The sequence below is a fragment of the Felis catus genome, chromosome E2, assembly GCF_018350175.1.
Source record: "Felis catus isolate Fca126 chromosome E2, F.catus_Fca126_mat1.0, whole genome shotgun sequence".
NCBI lineage: Eukaryota > Metazoa > Chordata > Mammalia > Carnivora > Felidae > Felis > Felis catus.
Genome location: NC_058382.1, coordinates 18,955,909 through 18,982,092, shown reverse-complemented (window position 1 = coordinate 18,982,092; position 26,184 = coordinate 18,955,909). Strand labels below are relative to the sequence as shown.

Sequence of the window (26,184 nt, the reverse complement as noted above, 5' to 3'; positions counted from 1 at the left end):
ACAAAACCATGACAAATGCTCCAAAGGAAAAGTTCAGGGTCCAATAAGACCTAAGATCCTTAGTCGGAAGGATCAGAAAAAAGGATGCTCTGGAGACATGAAGTTTCTTTTTTTTTTTTTTTTCAATTAAACTTCTCATTTTAAGGTAATTGTAGGTTTACATGAAGTTGCAGAAAATAATAGATTTTTTTAAAGATTTTATTTTTAAGTCAACTCTACACCCAACATGGGGCTCAAACTCATGATCCCAAGATCAAGAGTCACACGCTCCACTGACTGAGCCAGGTGCCCTGAGAGTTGTTGGTTTTTGTTTTTTTTGTTTTAACATTAGTTTTGAGGGTTCTTTCTATATTGTAAATACCAGTGCTTTGCTGGATATCTTTCCCTAGTTTGCAGCTTGTCTTTTCATGTCCCTTCACATGGGCTTTAGCAGAGCAAATGTTTTTAATTTTGATGAAGTACAATGTGTCGATTTTTCCTTCTATGGATTGTGCTTCTGGTAACAAGTCTAAGAAACTTTCTGCCTTGTTCTAGACCCTAAGGATTTTCTCCCGTGGCTTTTTCCTAAAAGCTTTATAGTTTTGCATTTTCCATTTTGAGTTACAGGTCAAGACTCATTTCTTTTGCCTATGAATGTCCGATTGTTCCTACACTGTTTGTGGAAACACTGTGCCTCCTCTATTGAATTGATTTTGCACTTTTGTCAAAAACAAATTGAGTATGTTTGTTTGGGTCTATTTCTGGATTATGTATTCTGTCCCACTGACCTATGTGTCCATCCCTCCTCCAATTCCACATTGTCTTATTTACTGTAGCTGTATAGTAGGCCTTAAGATTGGGTTAGAGTGGTTCCTTCATTATTCTTCTTTCTAAAAAAATTTTTTTAATGTGTATTTATTTTTGAGAGAGACAGAGACAGAGTGTGAGCAGGGGAGGGGCAGAGAGAAAGAGAGACAGAATCCGGAACAGGCTCCAGGCTCTGAGCTGTCAGCACAGAGCCTGATGCGGGGCTCTCATTATTCTTCTTTTTAAAAATCATTTTAGGGGTGCCTGGGTGGCTCAGTCAGTTGAGCATCCGACTTCGGCTCAGGTCATGATCTCATGGTTTGTGAGTTCGAGACCCACATCAGGCTTGCTGCTCTCAGCACAGAGCCTGTTTTGGATCCTTTGTCCCCCACTCTCTCTCTGCCTCCCCTACTCACTCTCTCTTGCTCTCTCTCTCTCAAAAATGAAAAAACATAAAAAAAATGTTTAAAAAATCATTTTAGCTATTCTTGAGCCTGTGACTTTCCATAAAAATTTTAGAATAAGCTCATCTACAACTAGAAAGAAAACTGTGCTGGGATTTTAATAGGAATTGAATTAACCCTACAGGTCATTCTGGGGAGTAATGACATCTCTACTACGTTTACAGGTCAAGCCCTCACCTGAGCAAACCCCCCCCCCCAAACCCCACACCAGCTTCATCCACCACTCCTTCAAGGCACAGAAACAACTGGACATCACAGGAAATATCCAGCTCTCACTCTGAGGCTCCTGCGGCAAACAAATTGCCCAGATGCTATAGAAAGACTGTCAAACAGTCACCTCACCGAGTGACCTCAGGAGCAGAGGGGCCGGCCTGCGCATGTGCAGAGTCACCCAAGCAGGAGCAGGTTGAACGGGAACAGCATGCAATACGCAAACACACTCCCAGGAACTTAGCCTACAAAACTCACCCTGAAGAAAATGAACTCAAGGAACAGAGGAACACTTCCCCACGCTGCTTCTCACAATCCAAGTCGGAAAGAACAAGAATTCAATAATGCTCAAGGACAAGATGAAAAACAACAGAATGGTATGAAAAGAAAGATTGCAGGCTTACTAAAACTGAGGACCAAAACATTACAGAACAAGTCAATACAATAGAAATGGCAACAAACTAGAACACAGCCAATTATCACATTTATGACAGATGGGAGAAAGGGGGTTTATAGAAATGGCAGTGAACAAAGACTCAAAAGTAAAAGAAATTAAAGCAATTAGAGAGAAACAGATGGCTATGGAGGTTAGGGGATAGGATGATTGGTGACCCTGCTGTGAAAACCCAGCAAATGGAAAAGAGGTTTTCAAAGAAAAAACACAAGAGGGGCACTTGGGTGACTCAGTTGGCTGAACGTCCGACTTCAGCTCGGGTCGTGATCTCACGGTCCGTGAGTTCGAGCCCCGCGTGGGGCTCTGTGCTGACAGCTCAGAGCCTGGAGCCCGTTTCAGATTCTGTGTCTCCCTCTCTCTCTGCCCCTCCCCCAGTTGCACTCTGTCTCTTTCTGTCAAAAAAAAAAAAAAATTAAAAAAAATTTTTTAATTAAAAAAAGAAGCTTAATGTTAATAAACAATGTTTAATGCTTATTTAATGGTGGTTATTTCTGGCTGATGGGCAATGGAAAGGGTTATATATATATATATTTTAGTTTTATCATTGCCATTTTCTGTATTATTTGAACTCTGTAGAATAAACAAACATCGTTATCAAATTAAAAGGTTCTGGGACCCAATTTCCACTGTAGTGGGAGTGGGATTCCTTTACGGCACCAATTTTTGGAACACCAGCAGGATGTCCCACAATTCAACTCAATTCTGATACTTTTTTTATGTTTTTTTTTATTTTATATTTGAGAGAGCGTGAGCGAGCGCGAACAGGGGAGGGACGGAATCTGAAGCAGGCTCCAGGCTCTGAGCTGTCAGCACAAAGCCTGATGAGGGGCTCGAACTCACAAACCATGAGATCATGACCTGAGCTGAAGTCGGACGCCCAACTGACTGAGCCAGCCGGGCACCCCAATTCTGATACTTTCTACCCGGGGATGGCGCCAGATTCCACAGGTTAAGTTCTTGGAGAACTTAGCTCACCCCCAATTTCAGACACTAGTTGCAAACCCAGTTTATCACCCAGGCTTCTGACCAACAGGTTATAGATTAGAGGCTCCAATGACCCCTGCCTTGGGTGGATTAGTATGTTGGGGCAATCCACAAAACTCAGAGAAGCAGTTTAGTTACTAGATTACCAGTTCATTATAAAAGGATAGAACTCAGGAACAGCCGGATAGAGGAGATGCACAGGGCAAGGTGCGGGGACAGGGCACAGAGCTTCCATGCCCTCTCAAAGCATGTCACTCTCCCCCAAATTTCCATGCGTTCATCAACAGTAAAGCTCCCTGGACTCCCATCCTTCTGGGATTTTTGTTAGTTTATTTATTTATTTTGAAAGAGACAAAGATGGCGCAACTAGGAGAGAGGCACAGAGAGAGGAGACAGAGAATCCCAAGCAGGCTCCACACTGTCAGCTCAGAGCCCGACGTGGGGCTCGAACTCACAAAACCGCGAGATCATGACCTGAGCTGAAACCAAGAGTCAGACGCCTAACTGACTTAGGCCCCAGGCGCCCCCATCCTTCTGGGTTTTTATGGAGGCTTCATTACATAGGCATGACTGATGAAATCATTGGTCACCAGCAACTGATCCAACCTTCAGCTCCTCTCCCTTCCCTAGAGGGCTGGGGTGAGACTGAAAGTCCCAAGCCTTTAATTACACAGTTGCTTCTTCTGGCAACCCAGCCCTCATCCTTAGGTGCTTTCCGAAAGTCACTTTATTAACATAGTATAAGAAAAACCTTTAAGCTATCACCGCTTAGGAAATTCCAAGTGTTTGGGGAGCTGTGATCCAGGAACCATGGACAAAAAACAAATATATCAGTAATATATATTTGACTATCTGAATGACAAAATACATATTTCTTTTTCAAAAGAGGTATTTCTTATAAATCACAGTATCACATAAACTGATAGTGATTCTACTTTAAAAGTGATATTTAAAGCAAACAGGCAAACACGTTGGCAGGACCTAGTCCTCTAAGTGGTAGGAGTGTAAATGATTGTTGCTTTCTTCTTTGACCTTGCTGTGCATTTTCAATTTCCAAAAAATAACAAGTAGATAAACCAGAGTAGAGGCAAGAATGTTGCCAGCAAAAGAAATGGCATGAATGCCGAACCTAGAGGAAGGAGATTGGTGTCACCCAGAAACTAAAGGAAAACAGTACGGAACAGAAAGTCCTACAATGTGAGGCAGAGGGGCAGAAAACCACCACCAGTGGGGCGCCTGGGTGGCTCAGTCAGTTAAGCGTCTGACTTCGGCTCAGGTCATGATCTCATGGCTCGTGAGTTCGAGCCCCGCGTCACTCTGTGCTGACAGCTCAGAGCCTGGAACCTGCTTCGGATTCTGTGTCTCCCTCTCTCTCTATCCCTCCCCCGCTCATGCTCTGTCTCTCTCTGTCTCAAACATAAATAAACATTAAAAAACAAATTTAAAAAGAAAAGAGAAAAGAAAAGAAAAGAAAAGAAAAGAAAAGAAAAGAAAAGAAAAGAAAAGAAAAGAAAAGAAAAGAAAAGAAAAGAAAAAAGAAAACCACCACCAGAGCTTGCTGGCCACTCTGGAACCTGGAATGTCATTCATAAGCTTGCCTCTGATCAAAACTTAATCCACTCCAATAACTGCACTTTCCATCCTGAGCCACAACTAAAAATGGTCTTTAAATACTTGAAAATTGGGTGTTTGGAGTTGTCTGTAATACCACCATGGCCAAAACAGTGCACTTTGTGGACAACTCTATATTCAGTCCACCACACACCTTCCTGTCCTAAAACAGACTTTCCCGTGCTCTAGAATAGTTGAGTCAAAAGTTAAACCAAAGATATGAAATATGTCACACAATTGGGGCACCTGGGTGGCCCAGTCAGTTAAGCGTCTGACTCTTGGTTTTGGCTCAGGTCACGGTCTCACAGTTTGTGCGTTCGAGCCCTGCATCAGGCTCTGCGCTGACAGCATGGAGCCTGCTTGGCATTCTCTCTCTCTCCCCCTCTCTCTGCCCCTCCCCTGCTCTCACTCTCTCTCTCTCAAAATAAACAAGTAAAATTAAAAAGAAAAACATGCCACATAATTAAAATAATGGTAAATCAACCCTACGAGGTTGTAACAAGCTACAAATGAAAAATGAGTTTTACCCTATATGTTAACCACTATTTAGTATTTCAGAAAGTTTCTCCAGAAACATTGTTCCAACTGTGAGCAAAGACAACAGTCAAACATCTAAAACTAGATGGCAGCACCTGCCTGCTACAAATGGAAGTCACACTGCTGTCATCTTTCAAACATCAAAAATAATCAGGAATCAAAAGTGAAAATTCTAGGAGTTGATACAATTTAGTTTATAAATTTCAAACACTGTTAATATTCATTCATACTTTTCTTCTTACTATTGAGTTTGCCTAAACTAAGTATGAGTTCATGAGCTTTTAACAGTAACACTGGTTTAGATATGAGAGAAGCAGAAGATCCAAGCGGTCCAGAGCTCATATGGCCCACGTCTCTGCTTCAAGTTCCCACCAAAGGGTTGGTACACAATCATCATCACTGCATGAAATCCAAGAAGTCATTTGAGAAATAGAATAACATCATATTTTAGTTTTTTCATATGTACATATGAAAAAAATACATACATATATTTATACTGTTATACCAAAACACACACAGTGTGTGTATGTGTGTGTGTGTGTGTGTGTGTGTGTGTATAAAACATTCCATAGGCAACATCTCACTTAATTTGCACAACACTGTAAGGCAATTATCGATATCTTCATTTTACAAGTGAGGTACTAAAGTTCAGAGATACTGAGGGTCTTATGTGAAGTCATAAGTGCAGAGCCGGATAGAGTCCGGGTCTTCTTGGCTCTAAATTCAGGAGGGCTCTTCACCTCACATTTATTTGACAAAAGTAGTTGACCACCCTATCCCTAAAGTAAACTCATGGCCACTATCCCTACTCCACCCCACCCGGTTACTATCCCATCATCCTATCATTTCCCTCCAAAATTATTTTATATACTGTCTCCTTCTTCCTCCCTCGATACCTAACAAAATAGACATACATTCATTTTGAACATATCTTCCATAACACATGTTCTACAAGGGTAGGGACTTTGTCCATCTTGTCACCAACACCTGCTTCAGTGTCTGGAACGTAGCAGGCATACCATAAAAATGAAATGAAATGAAGGATTTCTTGGGCGCAATACTTATTCAAAAGTCTTAAAACTTACAGCATGTGTAGGACTTACAGTCCTAGGGGGCATGAGAAAGCAATACACCTTTGAGACTCCTGGTTGGATCAAGAAATCTACCCAATGTTACAGTTTTCCTAGAAGACTGGTCGGTCTTCCAGAAAACATAGCATCCTCAGTTCTGTGCATCACCACATCATGTCTGGCCCCAGGAAAATCCAGTTCTATTTTCTGCTTATGAAAATCTTGTTTTGTAAGATATCCTTGATGTTTTATGGTATATAGTTTTCTTTATCTTCATTTATACTTATATTAAAACACACACACACACACACACACACACACACACACACACCCTTATTAAATGTGAGGTGAAGAGCCCCCCACCCTTATTAAGGGCCTAGTACTTGCAAATCATTTGCTTCATATAAAATCATTTTGCTTACATAAAAAGCAACTTAATTGTTTAAAAACTATTTTTAGCTTTATTTATTTATTTTGACAGGGAGGGGCAGAGAGGAGGAGAGGGAGAATCCCAAGCAGGCTCCAAGCTCAGTGCAGAGCCCGACTCAGGGCCCCATCTCATTACCCTGAGATCGTGACCTGAGCCAAAATCAAGAGTTGGTCGCTTAACTGACTGAGCCACCCAGATGCCCTTTGATTTTTTTTTTTTTTAATGTAACTTCATAGCAGGGACAGGAGTTCACAAATTGATTGGAGTTAGAAAATAATAATAAAGAAGTAAACAGAAAAATATAAATAACAGCCTAACATAAACTACCATCACATGGTGCCACAAGATTAGCTGTTAAATATGAACAAATTATTTGCTATAGAAATTCTCAGGAAGGAAAACACTTGAAGTTGGACCGGAAAGAAAAAACATCAGAGAAGACAGAAAATGAATGTGAATTAGCCCTTGAAGAATGAGTAGGATTCATTAAAGCACAAAAACTGAAAAAGTCGTGAAAGCTCGAGTAATCTCATTTTGCTAAAGAAGAGAGTGTGGTTTAGTGAGAAATCAGAAAGAAGGCTCAGAGCAGAATGGACTCAACTCAGTGAGGACCATTAATGCCAGGATGAGATTTATTTTACAGCCAATAAGAGCTACTTCAAGGTTTAATGGAGGGCCTTCCCATGATCAATGTGGTATTTTAGGAAGATTATTCTGGCAAGGTAGGAGACTGAAGGATGAGAGGAAACTGTCACTAATCCACTCAGCCTTCCCTGTAGGGAATTTTCCATTTTTTAACATAAGCTTTGAGAACGGAGTTACCCCCCAAACAACAGCGCCTGGATGGATATCTCCAGGATGTTCACTGCCGCACGTACCTTGTTTAGTTGGAAGAGATCACAGATAACCAAAATGCAGGCCGACTTATTCAAGCTCTGTGTCTCAATGAGGTAAAAGAAGATAAGTCTTTACTCAGCCCATAGCCACTGGGCAAGCAGAAGACGCCCTCTAGCTGGCTTACTCCTCCCTTACCTCCAGACAAAACACCTGCATTACTAGGTCACCTCATTTTGTTCCAGTCAGGTCCATCTGCTTATTCTTTTACAACATCTGTGAGTATAACGTAAGATCCCGATGCTGTTCCCTACCCTCTCTTGTACCCGACATCAACGTTCACAATGTTAGGTGCTCGGACTTTGAGGCTTCAGATCCCTTTACTTTTTGCCTTTTTTTTTTTTTTTTTTTTTTTTTTTGGCTGTGATGGCAATGGTCATGTCTTTGCAGCTGAGACAAAGACCAATTATTTGCATCTTGGTCTCTACTCTTTACCTTGTAGGGCTTCATCCTCTGTGATAGATTCTGTTGTCAGGTGAGGGCAGTGAGTTGTCTCTACTCTTCAAAGCACTGTAAATACGCGGGTGAGTCTGTGTATTCTGCAAAACAGCATCTTGAAACAGAAGCTGAGAAACTCACTCCCTTTCTGTGCTTGGCATAAAATATACCCACCAGCAGAAAACTACAAGATTGTGCCTCTAATGGTTCAGTCTCAGACTTACCTTTATTTTCTTAAACACTTTAAAGGATATACAGTTAAGGATATATCTTCCTGCTCAAATATTATCAATCTCCTAATACCTTCAAATAAAAGGTAAGAAACTAATGAAAGGAAAGAAAATAATATTTTTGGGGTGTCTTAGGTACCAGGCCCTCTTCTAAGAAATGTTCATAGGGGCACCTGGGTGGCTCGGTCAGTTGAGCATAGGACTTCGGCTCAGATCATGATTTCACAGTTCCTGAGTTAGAGCCCCACATTGAGCTCGCTGCCATCAGCACAGAGCCCTCTTTGGATCCTCTGCCCCCCTCTCTGTCCCTCCCCTACTTGCACTGTCAAAAATAAATCAAAACATTAAAAAAAGTTTTCATACATTATTCATTTACTCTTCAAAACAACCCTTGTATGTGAGTACTATCCCCATTTTACAGATGAGGAAACTAAGGTTGAAGAAGGTTAAGTCACTTGGCCAAGGTGATATAGAGTGTAAGCAGTGGACCCAGGATTCAAACCCAGCCCCTTCTTCATTGTACTTCCCAGCCCACCTGACCTTCACATGGCTTTCAGGCTCTGAACAATGTAGCCCCAAACTGCCTCCCCAACCTAATACACATTTTCACAGCCCTTATTTTGTTATACATAAATCAAAGTTGTTTCTCCAATCTAATTTTATTATTTCAAAAAGAAAAAAAAAAAAGAACATCATAGGAAAGCAACCAGCAGTTGCTGAAGCTGAGTTTACACGTGTTTTACAACCTAGCCATTCTACTCCTGGGTAAATACCAACAGAAACATGCATGTATTCTTTAATTTTTTTATTTGAGTATAGTTGGTATACAATGTTGCATTAGTTGCAGGTGCACAACATAGTGATTCACCTTCTCTATACATTATGCTCTGCTCACCCCAAGTGGAACGATGGTCACAGAAGGGACAAAGATTTATACGAGGAAATTATAAATAGTAATAAGAATGGATAAACTGCAACAACACACACATATGAATCTCACAAACATAATGTTGAGCAAAAGAAGCTGGGCACGAAAAAGTACGTATTCTGTGGTTTCATTTATATGAAGTTCAAAAGCAGGCAAAACTTTATCTAGCACATGAGAAGTTAGGATAGCAGTTATCTGCTCCCCCAGGTGCAGGGGAGCAGATGTGACCAGAGGGGAGCTGGTGTCCTAGCACAAATCAAGGCTGCAGCACCTAACTGTCAGAGTCATTGTATTCTTCATAGCCCTGCCCTCACAATGGGGCCTGGGAGACAGGGCCAGTTTTACTCATCAAGAATGTTCTTGATGAAACAGTAAATATTATTAATGTTCCTAAATCTTGCTCTTGAATATACATCTTCTTAACATTTTAATATGAGGCACCTGTCTTGATGAAGCAGTAAATATTATTAATACTCCTAAATCTTGCCCTTGAATATAAATCTTCTTAACATTTTAATATAAGGGGTGCCTGGGTGGCTCAGTCAGTTAAGTGTCTCTTTTTTTTTTTAATGTTTATTCATTTTTTGAGACAGAGAGAGACAGAGAGAGAGAGAGAGAGCAGGTGAGGGAGGGGTAGAGACAGAGGGAGACACAGAATGCAAAGCAGGCTCTAGGCTCTGAGCTGTCAGCACAGAGTCCTATGTGGGGCTCGAACTCATGAACCACAAGATCATGACCTGAGCCAAAGTCAGAGTCCTAACCAACTGAGTCACCCGGGCGCCCCAAGCAACTGACTCTTGATTTAGGCTCAGGTCTTGATCTCATGGTTCGTGAGCCCCATGCTGGCCTCCCAGCTGACAGCAGGGAGCCTACTTGGGATTCTCTCTCTGTCCTTCCCCTGCGTGTGCACACATGCGCACACATGCTCTCTCCCTCTCTCTCTCTCTCAAAAATAAACATTTTTTTAAATAAAAATAAGATCTTTTAAAAAACCATTTTAATATAATACATACTATGAGATGACGTATGAGGTATGCAGGAAGCACTTCTGTGACATACTGAAGTACAATGGTTATCTTGAGGAAAAGCACGTGTGTGATCATTTGAGTTCTAAGCAGACCTAGCCGCTCTTTTGATAGAATGTCATTAAAAGAGAAACTGGCAAGCCAGTTATTCAGTTTGGCCCCACCTCCTGAAGGGAAGAGTATCAAAGGATGTGTAGACATATCTCAAAACCACCACGGCCTCCTTAGGAGTAAACAAACAGGCTCTCATCTGCTCTGTGGGAAGGCAGAGGAGCCGGGGACCAGTCCCAAGACTTAATGGTCACAGGAGCCAAACTCCACGGAAAGATACATTCCCAACGAAGGAGGTCTGCTGCACCTAGGTCAGGGCCCAGTGAGAAGAAATGGAATGAATTATCTGGATTGATGTCCTTGAAAAACTTGAATACCCAGATTCCTCTGAGCCCTTTGAGCCTACAGAAGGAGCTCACCCCCTCCCATTAAGAGCTAACCTCTCATCTCCCCCTTGTGGAGATCACACAGAGGCTGCCCCCCCACAAGACAACACTCACCCACCCACTCCCATCTCTGCAGGGATGTGGACCCTCAGGACCTGTCCTTCCTAACCACCAGGAGTTTAATCTCCAAATGGTGACTGAATCTTAAAATTAGGATTGACCCACAATATAACCCATAGGGCCTGATAAGGAAGGAAAGGGACTGTACCCCAAAGGGAGCTAGCATGTGCCAGCAAAAGCCAGGAGAGCACCTATAAGATTGGATTCTAGAGTGTTTGTTTGATCAAGAGGACTAGAATATATAAATTGAAGAAGGGAGAGTTTATCTACTTACAATCACCTTCCTAGGACACAGGATTTAATACTCTACTAAGAATATTAATTGCCGGGGTGCCTAAATACTACTAAGTGGGTGCCTGGGTGGCTCAGTTGGTTGAATGTCTGACTCTTGATTTCGGCTCAGGCCATGATCTCAGGGTTATGGGACTGAGCCCCACATCAGGCTCTGCACGGAGTGTGGAGCCTGCTTGGGATTCTCTCCCTGTCTCTCTCTACACCACCCCCCCTCTCTAAAATTAATTTTTTTTTTAGTGTTTATTCATTTTTGAGACAGAGAGAGACAGAGCATGAGCAGGGAAGGGGCAGAGAGAGAGGGAGACACAGAATCCGAAGCAGGCTCCAGGCTCTGAGCTGTCAGCACAGAGCCCGATGCGGGGCCTGAACCCACAAACCATGAGATCATGACCTGAGTGAAGTGGTCGGACGCTTAACCAACCGAGCCACCCAGGCGCCCCAGATTAAAAATATTTTTTAAAAGAATATTAATTGGAGAGCTGCAGTTTGGAGTTAATATTCTCAGTACATATATGTATCTGACAAAAGATTTGTATCAAGGATACATAAAGAGCTTCTACAAGTTAGTAATAAACGGCTTGAATAGACAATTAACAAAAACCATATGAAAGGCCAGTGAGCACATGAAAATGGTCTCAACATCATAAATCATCAGCAGAATGCAAATTAACCACAATGAGATACCTCCATACACCCATCAGAATAGTTAATATGAAGAAGGCTGACGTGCTCGCCTCGGCAGCACAGGTGCTAAAACTGGAACAGTACAGAAAAGAGCAGCATGGCCCCTGTTGCAGGGATGATATGCAAAAAGACCCACAACACCAAGCGTTGGTGAATATGAGAAACAACCAGAACTCTGACATTCTGCTGGTAGAGTGTAAAACGGCACACAAACACTCCTAGGCACTTTCTTAACTTAAAACTCAGCAATCCCGCTCCTAGGTATTTAGCCAAGGAAAAACAAAAACGTATGTCGACGGAAAGCCTTGTACGAGAATGTTCATAGGAGTTTTATTTACATCAGTGACAAAATTCCAAATGGCCCCGGTGTCCATAGGCAAAGAGATAAACCGTAGCATAGTCACGTAAGAGAAAACTACCCAGCAACAAAGTGGAATGAATTACTGATACACATAAAAACAGAGTGATCTCAGCAACATTACACTCAGTGAGAAAAGCGAGACACAGAGTAGTACCTGGAAGGTATGGGCAAAACTCATACCTTTGATGAGAGAAATCAGAGGAACGGTTGCTTCCGGACAGGGGACTGACTCACTGGGAAGAGGCAACAGGAAACTCTTTGGGGGTGATGGAAATGTCTTATATCTTGACAGAGCTATGACTTACACAGATACATGCATTTGTCCAATCGGTTGAACTGTACGCTTGAGATCTATGCATTTCACTATATGTAAATTATACCCTGATTAACATAAATAATCAAGCCTCGTTCTTCTTTCCCTTTTCCTCCTATTTTTTATCTTAGTTAGCACATCACCATTCATTTAATAGTCTTCAAGTTCATCTGCTCTATTACCAAACCCTTTAGAGTTTCACGCTCTCAAATCTGCCCCTTCATATTCACTACTAATGACCCAGGCTTAGTTCACACCCCTGGACTGGCGAAATAGATTTATAACTGGACTTACCATTTCTTAATTATTTCTCTACAATGCCAAAAGAGTGACCTTCCTAAAATTCATAACCCTTCCTAAAATTCACTCCCTCATTAAACGCTCTTTGATAGATTTATGCTACCTGTAAAAGAATATCTAAACTCCTAGCGGAACAATAGGCCAAGTGCTACCTGGTCTAGTCTAGGAACACACCCAGGGAATGTAATGTCTGAAGTCATCTAGTCCCTGGGGCGTCTGGGTGGCTCAGTCGGTTAACCGTCAGACTTCGGCTCAGGTCATCATCTCACGGTTCATGGGTTCAAGCCCCATGTTGGGCTCTGTGCTGACAGCTCAGAGCCTACAGCCTGCTTCGGATTCTGTGTCTCCCTCACTCTCTCTGTCCCTCCCCCACTTGTGCGTGCTCTCTCTCTCTCTCTGTCTCAAAAATAAATAAAATTTTTAAAAAATGAAGTCATCTAGTCCCCAAACAGAGGCCTGACCATTCTGGTTTCCTATCTGCGAACTATGCATTCATGTTTCCGGTTCAAGTGGGATATCTTGGACTTCATAATCATCTCAGTTCAGTAATACATGCTCATCCTCCCTCCCTGCCTCAGGGAGAGGAGTCCCCATCTCCAGCCACCAAGACTCAACGTGTGGAGGTACCAGATAGTCCCTTCCTCTCCCACATCCAGGTGCAAAAGTCCTGTCCATTCAGCCTCAACAGCACCCACTGCTGCTAACTAGCTGCCTTGTTATAATGTCAGGACCACGTCTCCTCGCCACAGATTACAGCTGTTGCCTCTTAGCTGGTTTTCTCTACTTCAAATGCAACTTGGAGGATTTACATCCAACACATTGGCATCATGCATGGTTTGGATTTTCAGCATCCCGGAGATTCCCACTTTCCCTGGGTATCACCATAACTGTTGCTTTAACTGAGGTTCTGTACAAACTTCAAAAAGATTAGCTATAAAATGAGGGCTCTTAGTGGTCAAATCAACTGTCCATTTTTATGATTCACTTGATCTCAAAGCTGACGTTAGCGGCTGGTTTAAGATCAAAACAAAGGCTTACTTTCACCTCATTGAATATGTTTGAGCAAAAATTGAACTGCTTTTGTTGGGGATGCTATTTACAAAAGAAAAGTCCAGAGCATGGCAGGTTATGAGATGCCTTGTAACAAAGATACTTTTTTCTATAGTCAATGTGTTGGACTAAAGATGGCCAGAAAGGGGTACTGCTACCATTAGAGGTGTCACTGTCCCTTAAATTTGGCCAAGTTCTCTAACTGCTCTGACCAGCAGAATACAAGAGTGATGCTAGGCCCGGACCTTAAGAAACAAGCAGCTTCCGTTTCTTGAGTCTTGAAACAGCCTCTCTTGGAGCCATCGGCCACCATGTAAGAATTCCAACTACCCTAAGGCCCCCTGGCTGGAGACACATGTAGGGAGGTCCTGAGACCGCATGAGAGGACAGACATGCCCAGCCAGCCCCCAGATGAGGTCTCACATATAAATACGTATAAATAAATCTTCCTTACTGTGTTCTGTCTGAATTCCTGTCCCACAAAACTATGAGAAAATGACTGTTGTTTTAACTCACTGAGCTGTGGGGTAATTTGTTACCCAGAAATTGATAACTAGTACAATAAAGACCTGATAAAATTAGCAGCTTTAAATAGAATTCTCCATTCTACAGAAATATGTTGCTAATGAAAATGATCTAATTATTCTTTTCATGTCTTGACGAAATTATAAAGTAAAGCTATTAGATATGAAACAAAGATAAGACTAGAAAGTTTGTATGTGGTTTTAAATGAGAGACGAAGACAACTAGAGATTAATATTGGAACACTGCCATATTTTGCTCTTCAGAATGCATATTCAGGAGAACATGTCAAATTCCACTTCTGGATGACTCCTAAGTTTACACTTTAACACATCCTTTTTCAAAACAAAGCATTTTGTTCACCTATTTATTCAATGAATATTTACTGGATACCTACCATGTGTCAGGTTCCATTCTGAATGCTAAAGATACAGTGATGAACAAAACGGACAGTTCCTCTCCTCTGAGAGCCTAGAGTGAATGATAAAATATAAAAAGAGAAAAACAGTAAGCCAGTTAGGCTCAAGAATAAGAAAATCATCTCAGTGGACAAGGTACAGATATACACAGTGGTGGCAAGAGGGCAGCCCCAGGCCTACTGGATTAGGGACAGGTCCCAGCACTGGCAACCAGGAATTCAGTTCCTTTGGGACAAAGGAGTCTTGCTTTCTGCAAGAAAGCTCTTTTTCTTTAAAAAAAGCTGAAAAAAATGCTCAACATCACTCATCATCGGGAAAATACAAATCAAAATCACAATGAGATACCACCTCACACCTGTCAGAATGGCTAACATTAACAACTCAGGCAACAACAGATGTTGGTGAGGATGCGGAGAAAGGGGATCTCTTTTGCATTGTTGGCGGGAATGCAAGCTGGTGCAGCCACTCTGGAAACCAGTATGGAGGTTCCTCAAAAAACTAAAAATAGAACTACCCTACGACCCAGCAATTGCACTACTAGGTATTTATCCAGGGATATAAGTGTGCTGTTTCGAAGGGACACATGCACCCCCATGTTTATGGCAGCACTATCGACAATAGCCAAAGTATGGAAAGAGTCCAAATGTCCATCGATGGATGAATGGATAAAGAAGATGTGGTGTATATATATACAATGGAGTACTACTCAGCAATCAAAAAGAAGGAAATCTTGCCATTTGCAACTACGGGGATGGAACTGGAGGGTATTATGCTAAGTGAAGTTAGAGAAAGACAAAAATCATATGAGCTCACTCATATGAGGACTTTAAGAGACAAAACAGATGAACATAAGGGAAGGAAAACAAAAATAATATAAAAACAGGGAGGGGGACAAAACAAAAGAGACTCATAAATATGGAGAACAAACTGAGGGTTGCTGGAGGGGTTGTGTGGGGGCGGGGATGGGCTAAATGGGTAAGGGGCATTAAGGAATCTACTCCTGAAATCATTGCTTCACTTATACCAACTAATTTGGATGTAAATTTTTTTAAATAAATAAATAAAAATAAAAATAAAAAATAAAGTTAAATTATGAAAAAAAAAATTGCAGACTGAAACAAAAAAAACAAAAAAAAAAAGAAAAGGAAGCTGAAAAAGACAGCTGCCAATTGGGGCTGGGTGCCCTGTCTTCACAGAAGGCTGTGGGTCTGGGGAGGTGAAGAACAGAGGATTCGACCCAAGCTGGATCCAAGATTCCCCAATATGATCACAGAACAAGGGCAGCCAAGTATCATAAGAAGATCTGATTCCGGGCTGGAGGCAGACAGAGGACATGTGATGGCAACTACAAAACCATAAAATCTCACCTGTCAAAATGTACATCTATTTATGCAGAACACGTATCACTGAGAGCCACATAACCACAACCTCTAAAGTCCACTTAAAATGTTTTGGCTACACAGAAGAAAAGCTGTGCTGCCATTTTGTAAGGGAAATCTGTGCTTTGGTTTGTCATCTATTGAGTTTTTATTCTTGTTCCTGTGTGTTTAACAATTGCTATGGTAGGAAAACAAAAATTAGCAGCCTGCCAAGCACTCGTGAGTCATGGCTGCTGTTGAGTCTATTCAGCTGACTAGCAGCTACTGTGCAGCCCAGGAGAGGACTGAGGGGCCAGCAGAAGTGAAGATGGCCCTCCTCATTAAGGGGAGACACTGTATCTCTAAAGAATGGAAATTATCAGGGGTGCCTGGGTGGCACAGTCGGTTAAGTGTCCGACTTCAGCCAGGTCACGATCTCGCGGTCCGTGAGTTCGAGCCCCACGTCAGGCTCTGGGCTGATGGCTCAGAGCCTGGAGCCTGTTTCCGATTCTGTGTCTCCCTCTCTCTCTGCCCCTCCCCCGTTCATGCTCTGTCTCTCTCTGTCCCAAAAATAAATAAACGTTGAAAAAAAAAAAAAGAATGGAAATTATCATAAAACCGCAGGTGTTCTCCCGTAGAGATTCGATTACTTTGAGACTAAAATGAAACAAGGAGTGTTTTGAGTCATAAATATGTTTTTCGTAACTTGATTATGAGTAAAATAACAATTTCCTAACTGATGTCATTCAAGTTCAGGTATGAATGGGACACATCAGATTATCCTGGGTAACTTTTTTTTTTAATGTTATTTTTAATTTTTTTAAGTTTATTTATTTAATTAATTAATAAGAGACACAGCAAGTGGGGGGGGGGGCAGAGAGAGAGCGAGAGAGAGAGAATCCCAAGCAGGCTCTCACAGACAGTGCGGAGCCGGACTAGGCACTTGAACTCATGAACCCTGAGATCATGACTTGAGCTGAAACCAAGAGTCAGAGGCTTAACAGACTGAGCCACCCAGGCACCCCTCCCTGGGTAACTTTTGCCTCATTTATTAGTGAGGCAAATTAGTATCCAGGATCTAGCCATTTTATTCTTAAAAAAAATAAAATTAGAAAAGAAAAAGGCAATTGAAGTAAATACCTACCCACAGTTTGACAAGAAAGTGGCCAGAGTGCAATAGCATATAGTCAAGAGCACAAGCTCTGAAGCCAGAATAATGAGATTCTGATCTTGACTCTGCCAAGTAATAGGTGTGAAATCTTTGGGAGGCAAAATTGCCTATCTGTGCCTCAGTTGCCTCAAGCACTCACATACTATATTGGCAGGCATATATTACATTTTAAGGACGTCTTCACAAATGAAACTGAGTAGAACAATATTTTTATAAAAATATATTTTATTTTGTTTTGCATCACGAAAAACTTCGAAAACACACCTTTATTTTGGCCATCTAATGGAGCCGCCCCTAAGAACTCTCATTACTAGACGGGGCTGAGGACTTTCTTTTTATTTTTAAAGAAAGCTCGGGAAGGAAGCCGTATTTAAACCGAAAACTCCGCTCCCAGGAAGAAAACCACTCAGATGCTGCATCTGTTTTGCAACAGTGCCCCTGAAGCCCACGCGAGGATGCAGGGAGCGTCCCCTGGGTAGTCGTCCCACTCCCGACAGAACTCTTGTCCTAAGAGAGCAGAGGAACGGGGGAAGATCAACATACTCGGTACCCACAACTTCCCGCCTTCCCCTCCGGCAGACAAGCCGGTGCAAATAACGCCGGGCGCCTACGCTGAACCTCACTCACCTGCCACCAAAAAGCTGCCCAACCGACCGCAGCAGCACCTCGCCTGGGGCGTCCCGAGCCAGGAGGCGGGGAGAGGGGTGTGGCCACGGCCGGGGCGGGGTTGAGAGCCAAATCACACCCACAGGCCCTTGGGGCCAGACCCTTCCTCCGCCCACCTCTCTGCGCCTGCGCCTGATAACGCGGGGCAGGCTGGGAGGTAGCGATGGCCTGGTGGTTGGTGTGCTGGCAAGTTGCTTGTTGGGCTGCTCTAGCCTTAGCCACGTCCTCATCACCTGTGCCGGCCATCTGAGTGTCCGGCCTTCTCAGTCCTCAAATCCCAATCAAGAGTGAACATAGCCCTCACCCCCGAAAATTTCCTTCGGCCCGTTGGTAATCCCTCTTCCCAGGCAGTCTACTGTAACTATTCCTTGCATAACCATAGATCTGCTTTTGGACACTATTGATTATTTGCACTTTATGGAATTGTATATAAACGTAATCATATACTATGTGCTTTGGAGGGGGTTAGAAATCCAGCTTAATCATTTCTGGATTCATCCATGTTGCTGAGTGTATCAATAGTTCATTCCTTTTTTATTACTGAGTAGTAGTCCATTATGTGGATATTGCACCATGTGTTTATCCATTCACACGTTGCTGGACTTTTAGGTTGTTTCCAGTTTCTGGCTATATCGAAGCTATCGACATAGTTGTGCAAGCCTTTGTATGGGCATACGCTTTTGTTTCGATTAATACCTACGAGTGAATGGCTCTCATTATGATAGATCTATATTTAACTTTTTAAGAAAACTGCCAAATTGTTTTTCAAAGTGGTTGTTCCACTTTACATTCCCACCAACAGTGAGTGAAAGTTCTAGATTCTCCATATTCTCACCAAAACTTATTGGACATTCTAAATATCTAAAAGACATTCTAGAGATCTAAAAGATCTCATGTAGGTTAATTTGCTTTTGTCTAATGACTAATGAAGTTGAACATCCTTTCATAAGCATATGTCATCCATGTATTTTTTTAGTAAAGTGTCAATTCAAATCTTTTGCCCATTTTTAAAAATCGGGTTTCTCATTCTCTTACTAATAAGTGTTTCAAGTTTTTTACATACTTTGGATGTGTCTTTTCAAATATGTGATTTGTGAATATTTTCTTCCAATCCGTGGCTGGAATCTTTTCATTGACTTAAAAGCATGTTTCAAAAGCAGACATTCTTAATTTTGACAAAGTTTAACTTAGCTATTTTTATTTGTTTTTAGTGTCATATCTAAGAAATCTTTGCCTAACCCAAGGTCCTACAGATTTTGTCTACTTTTTCTCTATAAGTTTCATAGTTCTAAAATTTAAACTTATGATGATGATCTATGCTACATTAATTTTTATATATATTGCAAGCGATGAGTTAAAGTTAATTTTTTGCTATAGCTATCCATTTTTTTCAGCCATTTGTTGAAAAGATTATATTTTCTCCATTGAACTGCCTTTGCCACTTAGTGGGAAATCAGTTGATTATATAAATGTGGGCTTATTTATGGAATCTATTCTATTCATTGATTTATCTATCATGACATTGATACCACATAGTCCTGATTACCATAGCTTTATAATAAGCTTAAAATCAGATAATTTAAATCCTCCAACTTTGTTCTTTTTTCTCAAAGTGGTCTTTGCTATATGCTTTGCATTTCCAAATGAATTTTAGAATCAGTTTGTCAATTTCAACAAAAACAAAAAACAAAGCCTGCTGAGATTTTGACTGGAATTGTAAGGGATCTATAGATCAATCTACATCAAACCTTAAAAATATTGAGTCTTCCAATCTATGAATATGGTATACATCTCCATGTACACAGGTATTCTGTAATTTCTCTCAGAAATGTTTGTAGTTTTCAGTGTATAGGCCTTGCGTGTCTTTTGACAGATTTATCTCTAAGTTTTCATAGTTCTAGTGTTATTATAAATGGTATTATTTTTATTTTTAATAGTTTATTGCTAATATATAGAAATACAAATGATTTTTGTATACTTATCTTGTATCCTGAAAACTTAGTACACTCACTTATTAGTTTAGGTAGTTTTTTATACATACCAAAAGATTTTCTATATAGACAGTCATTTCATCAATGAATAATGACCATTTTGTTCTTCCTTTCTAACCTGGATGACTTTTACTTCTTTTTCTTACCTTACTGCACTAGCTAGAACCTCCAGTAGCATTTAATGGGGAATGGGTAGTCTTTTCAACGTAAATATGGCTAGGTCAGTTGAATATTTATATAAGGAAACATGAGGGGTACCTGGGTGGCTCAGTCGGTTAAGCATCCAACTTCGGTCCAGGTCATGATCTCGAAGTTTGTGGGTTAGAGCCCACATCAGGCCATCTGCTGTCAGCACAGAGCCCTCTTCAGATCCTCTGTCCCCTTCTTGTTCGTGTGCATGTGCTCTCTCTCGCTCTCTCTCTCTCTCTCTCTCAAAAAATCAATACATATAAAAAAATTTTAATAAAAAAAAACATGAACCTTGGCCTCCACCACACACCATACACAAAAATCAAGTTGAGAAGCATATGAAAGGTAAGAGATGAAAGATAAGAGACCATGTTAATGGGTAACAGCAGGCAAATATTTCCTTCATGGGACACAAATAGCTGTAACCATAGAAGACTGATACATTAATTCAATTTAATTTATAAATTAAATAAGCTTAACTTCTACATCAGTTAATAAAATTTCTACTCATCAAAAGACACCGTTAAGAGAGTGAAAAGGTAAGTGACAGGCCAGCAGGAGATGTTTGTAAAACATATATCTGACAAAGGGCTCCTATAAATTAATAAGAAAATCTCTGGATTAATTTTAGGGAAGGGGAAAGGCAGAAGACTTGCACTGACCTTCACATAGAAGAAGATCCAAATGGATGAAGATCCAAGCAGATGAAAAGGCATTCAACATCATTAGGTCAACAAGAAAATGCAAATTAAAACCACAATTGATTTACCACTATAAATCAAAACTCTCAACCTCCCACCATACTGCAACCAGTCTGGAAAACTGGAAGCATTATTTTTTTTTTAATTTTATTTTTCAACGTTTATTTATTTTTGGGACAGAGAGAGACAGAGCATGAACGGGGGAGGGTCAGAGAGAGAGGGAGACACAGAATCGGAAACAGGCTCCAGGCTCTGAGCCATCAGCCCAGAGCCCGACGCGGGGCTCGAACTCACGGACCGCGAGATCGTGACCTGGCTGAAGTCGGACGCTTAACCGACTGCGCCACCCAGGCGCCCCTGGAAGCATTATTAAAGCTAAATATACATATATGCCCTATGACCTAGTAGCTCCATTTCTGGATATATGCCCAATACAAATGAATGCTTATGTCCAGAGAAAGACATGTAAAGGAATGTTCATGGAAGCTTTATTTCTAATGGCTGAAACTAGAAACAAGCCCAATTCCATCAACAATAGAATGCGCAACCATATTTTGTTTTACTCATAAATTGAAATACTACCGTATGCTGTGGAATACAATAATGAAAAAGAACAAACCACTGCTGCATGCAAGCATGTGGATGAATATCACAAATATAATGCCAATCAAAACAACCTAGCCACAAAATATTACATCTGTATGATTCTATTTATATGAAGTTCATAAAGAGGCCAGACTAACCCATGGTTATTTTTGTTGGGGGTGGGGACTGATAACCACTGGGACAAGTACAAGCAAACTTATTGGGGTACCGGAAATGATCTGTATCTTTGTGTGGTGGCTAAACAGAGATAAACACATGTGAAAATACACTGTGCTCTACACATAAGATTTATTTGTTTTATGTACATAAGTTTTATTAACATAAAAGACAACTGAATAAAGTATTGGTTTCTGAACATAATGCAATTCTACTGATATGTATCTATTTCTGAGCCAAAGTTGCACTCTTAACGCTATAACTTCCTAGGAGGTTTGATGTCTGAAAAATAAGCCTAACTGTTTTTCTTTCAAAAATTTCCTGCACATGTATGCTTCCAGGTGAACTTTGGGATCAATTTTTCGAATTCCTCAGAAAAAACCTGTTAGGATTTTCATTGGAATTATGCCATATCTGCACTTTATTTGGAGAGCACTTAAATCTCTACAATATTGACTCTTTCCATCCAATTAACATGGTTCATTTATTCAGGAATTCAGTCAAGTTTTAAGGTATTTTTCAGGTAATGCTTGAATATTTTTGGTATATTATTATTATGTACATGATATGTATTAAGTAATTATTATTTCTGCTGCTATTACATAAGAAATATTTATCCTATTACATTCTGTAATCATTGATGGTACATGAAAAGGCTTTTAAAAATTATGTATCTGGGGCACCTGGGTGGCTAAGTGGTGGAGCATCTGACTCTTGATTTCAGCTCAGGTCATGGTCCCGGGGTCATGGGATTGGGCCCTATGTCAGGCTCCATACTCGGGGGAGCCTGCTTGGGATTCTCTCTCCCTCCCTCTGCCCCTCCATTCCCTTTTTCTCTCTTTCTCAAATAAAAAATATCCAGATAGATAGATAGATAATAGATGGATGGATGGATGGATGGATGGATGGATGGATGGATGGATAATGGATAGATAGATCTGGCCACTTTGATGAGCTTCTTCATTTTCATTGAACAAAGTATTATAGTTTTTCTTCATTGGACTTTTTTAACTTCCAGGTATAAAGTATCAAACCTTTTCTCCATTATATGAGAGTCTGATTTTTGGTTAATTTTCTACGTTTTCTTGGAAACAGGTAAAGATGGTATGTGTCAACTATGTTACTTGGCAACATTGCTTGGTTTGTAACTTTTATCTGGACTTGGAGTCACTGTAGCCTTGGGGTCCTTTTCTAACCTGCAAGTCCCTTGTGGGGACCCTGAAGGCCATGCCTTAAAGTTGTTTCCAGAGATACTGTTTGCTAGGGGGCATGAAATCAGGGCAACTTGTACACCTGCCCAATGTAGATCTTGTCTTCTTGCTCCTGAGCCATCTGCTGAGTGAACTGCTTCAAAGATTCCCATGGCTGGAAATATCTGACACTGCCTTGGTGGCATGTGAGGTTCCTGTCCTATATTTTCTGAATAGTCTCCTATATTTTCTGAATAGTCTCCTATATTTTCTGAATAGTGTCGTGTGTGACCTCCATTAGCCTTAGGAGTCTGAAAGTTAGGCGGAATCTAAGAAGACCTACCCGTGGGCATCACAGTGTAATGGCAACAGTAGGCTAAGACCCTCAAATGCTCAATTTACTTCAACTGATGGACTACAAGATAAAGGAATTGGAAAGGAAATGCTAACAAAGCACTGAATGTCTGGGGAAAAAGTACTTTTACCCCTTCTCTGATGTAGAAAACTCTGAGACATATGACAGAGGACAAATCCCTGTGGGGCAGTTGCAGGTTGGAGTAAAACCAAATTCATATGGAGAGGAGAAACTGTTCATTGTCCACAAAAGGGACCTGGCCAGAAACCCTGAAACCTGGCCAGAAAGGGCGGCTACGGGGATGGATTCATGTCTGGCTGGGTGGGTGTTGAGGGGGACCACAAATACAAGAGAATGAACTTGAAGACCCCATACTTGTGATAAACTAGGTGTTACCTCCAAGTTGACTCCAACTCCATTCAAACTTTTATCTGCATGGAGGAATGTTCAAGAGCACACAAGGGAGCAAAGGGCGAAAGCAGACACATGGCTGAGTGGTGTCCAGCAGGAGCAAGCAGGACTACAGTAACAACAGGACTGGGGTCACCAATGAAAGAAAGTTCTCTGTGTGTCGAAAGGGGTAACCCCAGGTCAACCCCAAAGTCTGACAAAAACTATGGACTGAGCCCTTGAGTGAATTTAGTGCGACACTAGAGCCCGACCAGTGTCCTCTGCTGCCACCTAGTGAAAATAGATGGGAATGAAAAGATTTTCTACAGTTCAGACATTTTTTTTAAGCCACAATTGGTTATTTTAAGGGCCCACGCTGTACTTTCAGACTAGATAAAATTCTTGATTTAACAGCATATGGTGTGGGGAGATGATTTTTCTAAAAAGTTTAAATAAATTTCACTGTAGTATGTTGTTTGTTACAAACTAGCATGTAATATTGTCTGATGTAAAATTCCTAGAATTCCCAGAATAAAAAGGGTACTGTAGGTCCTGTAAAGACAGGTGGCCAAAGACCAGTCCAGTTGCATAAGATATGGAGGGGACATCCTTACCCCCGTGGGTAATATATATTCTGGTGATCAAAAGATGTGCCTACTTGTCCTTTTCTTCGTTAAAAGTGTTCAACAAACTCATGGGGGTAAATGACTGGCAAAGGTTTAACAAAACACTTCTGCATGAGAATCTAATCCTAGGTTTCTTTCCCTGAGAGTATGCGTCAACTATGTTGCTAGACAATGCTACTTACAGTAAAAATGATCATTGGTAAATTGCATCTGGACTGACAGACTTATAAATACCTGATGAGGAAACCACTGTTTTGGGTTTCCTGAGTGTGGAACCCTTGTAATTGCGCACGTCCCTTGCAGAGGCCCTGGAAGCTATGCCTCCAGAATTACTGTGAGATTGCCTCCCGGGAGGCATGCACATTGAAATCAGAGCTGCTCTGGTAAAGGCCAGATGTGCACCTCACCTTGCACCTGATGAGTGAACTATGACAGGCACACTCACTGGAAAGAGTTCCAGATCTTCCCTGCTGACTGCTGCAGTTCTTGCCCTGTATCCTTCTTAATAAGCTGAGCATGGCCCATGGTCACCTTGTGAGCCTGAGTCAGCCTAACATCACCCCTGATGGGCCTTGCATAGGTAATTACATCAGCCACCCAAATGACTTTTTTTTCCGTTTCCTTTCCTTAACCGTATTCGTTTCCTTTTCATTTGTAACTTGTTATAATTTGTTGAATTATAATGAATATAATAGTGAGGGAAAGGGGTTCAGTGGCTGAAGAACTCCTAGAAAGACTTCACAGGGATTCACTGCTAACATTTTGCCACGTTTGCTTTATTTTATTTATATTTTCCCTCTACATTTATTATTACTATTATATTATTATTATTATTATTTGGGAGCAAGTTGCAGCCATCATATCCCTTTACTCTTAAATACTTTATTGTGAATATTCTAAAAACAAGACATCTACTTGCATAGCCACAGTATAACTCTCAAGGTGGGAAATCACATTAATACAAAGTTATTACCTAATTGACAGACCTATGAAAATTTCACCAATTTTTCCAATATTGTACTTTAGAGCATATGTTTTCCTGGTCCCAGATCCCATCTTTTAGTCATCACATTGCTTGTGTTTGTCTTGTACTTCTATTCCTCTTTAGCGGGGAATAGCTCCTTAGCCCCTTTTTTGTTTGTTTGTTTGTTTGTTTGTTTGTCTTTCATGGCACAGGAAGTTTGAAGAGTATAGGCCTTGCTCCCTTATGCTCAGATCCAGGTTTGGGGCCCCACACTTTCGGGAAATCCACTCTGGCCCTCCTCTACCTGCATCTCCCAAGTCTAGAGTCAAGGAGGCAAGCCCATGGGAACCTGCCCACTTCCTTCCAGACCAAAGGTCAGCAAACTTTTTCTTTAAAGGAACAGAAGATAGGGGCACCTGGATGGCTCAGTCGGTTAGGTCGTGATCTTCAACTCAGGTCGTGATCTCACAGTTTGTGGGCTCAAGCCCCGCGTCAGGCTCTGAGCTGACAGCTCGGAGCCTGGAGCCTGCTTCAGATTCTGTGTGTCTCTCTCTCTTTCTGTCCCTTCCCTGCTTGTGCATTCTCTCTTTCTCAAAAACAAATAAATAAGCATTAGAAAAAAACTAATAAAGGAACAGAGAATAAATATTTTAGGCTTTGTAGCCCTGAAGACGTCTGCTCTAACTCCTCAGCTGTGCCATTGTGTAACAAGAAAGCAGCCACAGATGATATGTAAATGAAGAAGTGTGGCTGGGATTCCAATAACATTTTATTTACAAAATCAGACAGAGGGCCTCGATTTGGCCCAGGAGCATAGCTTACTAACCACTTTTCTAATCCATGCCGTGGCTACCCAAAGATCCACAATGCCATGCCCCAACAGCCTCATGCCCCCTACACAGGACTGGCCTGTGTGGGCCTCTCTTCCACTTCCCACGTTCCAGTGTGGGACTCCAAGGAGTCTAAAAAGTCTACATTTGAACCTGGCCTTCAGCTTGGTCTGAAGGTATACTTTGTCCAGAGAAAAAAGCACTTAACATATTTTATTCAACCATTTGTTGTTTGAATTATAACTTTTAAACATTCAGACATATGGTATGTGGTCTCCATTTATATTTTGCCCTTGCCCCAGAATGCAAGGGGCAACCTGTGCAAAAGCACAAACACTTCTCAGAACAGCCTCAGCCAGCTGAACGGGTCCCCACAGACGCTCATCTGCAAAGGGAATCTGCGAGCTGGCTCCTATCTCCACATCGCGCC

The 26,184-nt window shown here is 41.3% G+C and overlaps 1 non-coding gene across 1 annotated transcript; it reads left to right on the top strand.

The window, feature by feature from the left end:
- Window positions 1-11,638: 11,638 nt before the first annotated feature.
- Window positions 11,639-11,746, top strand: LOC111558194. The gene has a single exon (XR_002738776.1). It is a non-coding gene; the product is annotated as a U6 spliceosomal RNA (small nuclear RNA).
- Window positions 11,747-26,184: the final 14,438 nt, after the last annotated feature.